Raw genomic sequence first — 5,375 nt, forward strand, 5'->3', positions numbered from 1 at the left:
AATTTGTTCATATGTATGCTGAACGTTCATTACTATCTTGCCTTAGCAATTCTCTTCTTATTATTTAGGCTTATAATGCCCTGTTCTTAGTAAGGGTTGCACTCCTCTGCTTCTATTTGCCTGATAGTCACTTTACTCCTAATTATGTGTTTTTATTGTTGTTTTGTTATTTTGTTTGAGGTAAACTGACCCCTTTCAGTATTTCCTGTAGTGCAGGCCTCATAGTGGAGAATTCCCTCAATTTTTGTATGTGTGGAAAGGTCCTAATTTCTCCTTCATATCTAAAGGAGAGTTTAGCTGGATACATTATTCTAGGCTGGTAGTTCCTTTCATTTAATAGTTTTAATATTTGATTCCATTCTTTTCTGGCTTGTAAAGTCTGTGCTGAGAAGTCCAATGATAATCTAAGAGGTTTTCCTTTATAAGTTACTGCCTTTTTTTCCCCTGGGTGCCCTGTCTTTGTCATTGATTTCTGATAACTTTAATACAATATGTCTCAGTGAAGGCCCTTTTGGGTTGAGATAATTGGATGTTCTGTTGACTTCTTGAATTCCAAGTTCCAGTTCATTCCTTAGATTTAGGAAATTTTCATCAACTATTTGTCTGAAAATGTTTTCTAGTCCCTGCTTCTTTTCCTCCCCTTCGAGAATGCCTATTATTCTTATGTTTATTCTCCTGATGGTATCAGCTAGTTCTTGTATTTTCTTTCATTATTTTTCATTCTTCAATTTCCCTCTTCTTCCTTCTGATTTATTTCTAGATTTCTGTCTTCGATATCACTGATTCTTTCCTCCATTTGATCAACTCCATTTCCCAAGCTACTATTTCATTTTTTAATTCTTGCAATATGTTCTTCATCTCTAGAATTTTAACTGGTTCCTTTTGAGGGTTTCAATCTCTTTGCTCTGCTCATATAGTTTTTTCCCCCCAATTCCTGTGGTTGTCGATTTGAGTTGTTTTGGATCTTACTGAGGTTTTTCAGAAGTACCTCCTGAATTCTCTGTCATTTAAGTCACATATTTCTATGTCTGTAAGCTTATTTTTTGAAGACTTTTCTCTTTATTTCTGAGTTGCCTTGTCACTTTGGCTGTTCATCATGTTTAATGAACTATTTCTCTGCCTTGGCATTAAAGGAAGTGTATTCTACTGTTTTTCCAGAAATATTTATTATATAAAGCATGCTGCAAAGAAGGCACTTTTCTTTTAGTGTCCAGTAGTGGCGTCTAAGCCTCTTGGATCCCTGCTTTATATAATGCCTAAATGTATTTTTTTATTTTCTTGTAGACATTTAATCACACTTGCTACTCTCAGTTTCAGTCCCTGTCAGCGTTCGCGACAGTTTCTGTAGTGTTAGCCACAGCTTCTGTAGAGTTGCTCAGATTCCCCTGGGGCTCTGTGGTGATTGGTCTCAGAGGATATGCAGGAAGCGGCCCTCTGGTTTGGGAGCTTGGGGCTGCAGTTCAGCCTCAGTTTTGCAACCGGGGCCGGTAAAAATCAACTGTTGTTTCTCTTCCTCCCACTTCTCTGCTTTCTGCCCTGATAACTAGTCCCTGTTGCCAGCTGCTAGAAGTTCTGTTACTTCCAGGAAGACTGATCAAAGAAGTCACCACACCTTCACCCCTCCCCTTCCTCCTGCAGGGAGCCCCAGATGCTGGGAGAGGTAGCTTCAGTCTTGTCAGCCTTTGCTCATATTTCCCTAGGGCTCTGTGGTGTTCAGCCTTGTAGGGTTTGGGAGAAGGGAGTCTCTGGATTGGAGGTTGGGGACTGCAGCTCAGCCTCCGTTTTGGAGCCAGGCCTGGTGAAAAATAACTGTTGTTTCTCAGCTGTTCCGTCCTGCTTCTTTGCTTTCTGCCCTGATGACTTGGCCCTACTAGAAGTTCCAGTACGTCCAGGTAGGGCTGATCATGGACATTGCCACACCTTCACCCCTCCCTCTTCTCCTGCAAGGAGCTCTGGTGGCTGTGAGAGGCAGCTTCTTTGTTTTCCCAGTTCCTCTCCAAATACCCAGGATTCTGACCTGTTGATGGCTTTTATGCACAGAACCCACGCTCAGACATGCTGGTGTGCAGTTTGGGTATTTTTTGCCAAGTTTTAGATGTTCAGCTTATTGTTGTTTCAAGGGGAGAGATCTGAGAACCTCTCTCACTCCACCATGTTTCTTGAGAATCCTCTATTTTATTCATTTTTTAAATGTATGTATAGCTCACATTTATTTCAATATTTACTATTAGAAGTGTTAGAGGGCTTTATTTTTAGGTGGCTTTATTTAGAAGTTTGATGTTTTCGTGAGCAGAAATGCACTGTAGTAACTTAACTCATTTATATTAGCCTATGGAAAAATTGGCTTTGTTTTATGTTCTTTTGCTTAAAGTCACAGTATCCAAGAACCTATCCATGATGTTAAGTGAGGACATTGTGTGTGTATGTGTGTGCATGTATGTGTGTGGTGTATGGTGTGTGTGTGTGTATATAATATAGGAGATATATATTTATACTTATATACCACATTGTCTTTATCCCTTCACGCCATGATGGACACTGAGGTTGTTTCCATATCTTGGCTATTGTGAATAATGTTGCAGTGAACATGGGACTGCAGATCTATTTAAGACAGTAATTTCATTGTCTTTGGATAGATACCCAAAAGTGGGATTGCTGGATTATATGGTAGTTCTATTTTTAATTTTTTTGAAAAACTTTCATACTGTTTTTCTTAGAGCTATACCAATTTACATTCCTATCAACAGTGCACCAGTGTTCCCTTTTCTCCCTATTTTTGCCAATAATTTTTTTTAAGTATAATTTCTGCTTTATTTTTTTCCAGAGCATAGTTCTTCAGAGTTAGCTCCTTACATAGGCTTTGGTGGAGGTCATGAGGCAGCTCCTGCAGGTCTAAATTGGGGTGGAGGTGTTTGCTCCTTCCAGGCCTCGCAAGAACGATTCCTGACTACCTTGCTGTGAGTGGCACAACTCACACAATAATGCAGTTTCACATATAGCTTTGGAAGTACACATGCATTGAAGACACTCGCTTCAGAAATGTCTCTCATGGCTGAGGCCTCTACTATGTTTCAGATGATGAACTCCATAATGGCCCTGTCCTTGGGCATGCATCGGGCGCAGCTGGTGCAGCAAATAGGCTGTACATGCCCCAGCCCTTTTTGACATGACCATTGTTCCTTTCTTTTTTGGTCATCTTGGAAGCGAAGAGCCAAAAGAGCCCCAACATTTTTCATCTCTTGTCTCATTAATGACAACCAGCCTATTGGTACATAAAATTTTTCAGCCTATATACAGGCTGAAATTCTTATTTATTTGTTCATTTAAAAATATTAAATGCCACCTAGGAATATAAGATGCTGTAGGTGTTAAAAAATTAAATAAAAGCCACTTAATTAGTTAGCTAATTTAGAAATAACTTTCAATATATATGCCTGAATTACTTAACAGAATTTGTCTGTGTTCACATTTGCATACAGTATTTTGAAATTCTACCTTATAAATAGAAAAGGTCAGAGTGAATTGCAGTGTGATTCTCATCTTAGTTCCCATGATCTTCAGTTTTGAGAAGAGCTGGAAAGATAAGTAAGAAGTTGAAATCTAAGAAGAAAAATTTTAGGATTGCTAAATAATTCAGATAAATAAACATTTATGGATGCTAATACTTAAAGGAAAAACAAATTAGCATACTTCCCTTACCTAGATTTCACTGAGGAGAGTTTTGTAATACCTCATTGTTTTCTTCACGATGTTTAGTTCTCATAGAATTTCAGAATATACATTTTGTTTTCTTCATGATGTTTAGTTCTCATAGAATTTCAGAATATAAATTTTGATCTTTAAAACATTCAAGATTAAATCAATGAAAATCTGTGCGACTGTTGATCAGTGTCAATAATTATGTTCCCTGTAATGCAAAGTTAACATTTTCCATCAAGTGCTAAAGAGATTTTCCTGCAATGACATCCTTCTATTTCTATGGGGAGATTCAGTCCCCAAAGGATATAAATGACCTGACATTGATTAAAGATGTCCGACCCATGAGACAATGTGGTTAAAGAAAATGACCTTTACTAAAGTTACTAAGGTCATTTAATGATCATCTAGCTGATTCTTATGTAAATGACCTCACTTTTACAGTTCTGCTCATTATTCTGTGAATGAAATGTAAAACCAACAAGAAAGAGTCTCAGGTTGATCTGACCTATTACTAGAGGAATTAATATGGTTTATGAAAACTGAATAAGATTTGGAGAGGAGACTAAAAGGAGTAGTAGATTCAGCCAGAGTCATCAATTTCTTCACTCCCCGAGTTGAATTTATCACCACATCTTGCAAAACCCTCATTGAACAATTTGATATCATTTAGTTCCACATATGAATTACTGAATTTGCTCTTCTTCCTTTTTAGTTTAGCTGACTTTATCTTTCTTACCCTCTTTTCCCCTCCTTCTTTTCACTAATCATTCTTCAATTTGCTATATTTTTATTTGTTAGTACATCTATAATCAGTCACTTCCTCCTGACCCCCATCATTAGCTATAGACATAAGAGGGAAGAGATTTCTTTGTTATGTTCATTACATCATTTTCAACACCTTAAACAATGTCTAACACTTTGTAGTGTTCGAAAATATTTGTTGAATTAATGAAAAAAACTGTCACTCCCTCAAAATGGAACCAAATCCATTTTCTTTATTTTTGGTATTCCAGGTACTCCACAGTCTACTTGTATCTTATCTATCACCTTGTTTTTCTCCACTCACCTCCGGGCACTTGGCAACATGTATCCCTTCACTGTTTCTCTGTGCACTTGCTTTAATTAATTTGCTCATGTTTCCCTCATCTAAAACACCTTTCTCTCTTTCAATCCTAATTATACTCATCCTTGAGCTCATATCTGATGTCCTCCAGGAGCAATTTTCTAAGTTCTTTAAATTGAATTGATTTTTCCTTTTCCCGATCAACATGATACTTACCTGATTTTACTATACATTTTCATCTTTATCAAGTGTGACTTGTATGTCTTTTGATTGTAAAAGTCTTTACTTATGTCACTGATGATGTTATACATCTTTTGGGGTCCTGACAACAAATAAAACCAGATCCTCAGTATATGCTCTACTGATTCCTAGATTTTCAATTTTGTTTACCCTCAAACAAGTATTTACATGATACAGGGAATTGGGAAAGACAGTATGTAGAGTCAGCCTAGGATGTGAACATGGTGGAGATAAAAAGTTCTCAGGTTTTACTGTGGTTCCTGACAAGAAGCTCCATAATCTAGTGGGGAGAAAGAACTTTACATCATCCTTTACATCACCCGGAGCCTAATGGCTTAATAAATGATGAAATGGCCTTTCAAAGGTATAGTTG

General features: G+C 37.3%; 1 pseudogene; it reads right to left on the bottom strand.

Moving 5' to 3' along the window:
- Positions 1-2,849: 2,849 nt before the first annotated feature.
- LOC107516605 lies at positions 2,850-3,196 on the bottom strand (annotated as a pseudogene).
- Positions 3,197-5,375: the final 2,179 nt, after the last annotated feature.

This window comes from Rousettus aegyptiacus, unplaced genomic scaffold, assembly GCF_014176215.1.
Source record: "Rousettus aegyptiacus isolate mRouAeg1 unplaced genomic scaffold, mRouAeg1.p scaffold_m13_p_4, whole genome shotgun sequence".
NCBI classification, from domain to species: domain Eukaryota; kingdom Metazoa; phylum Chordata; class Mammalia; order Chiroptera; family Pteropodidae; genus Rousettus; species Rousettus aegyptiacus.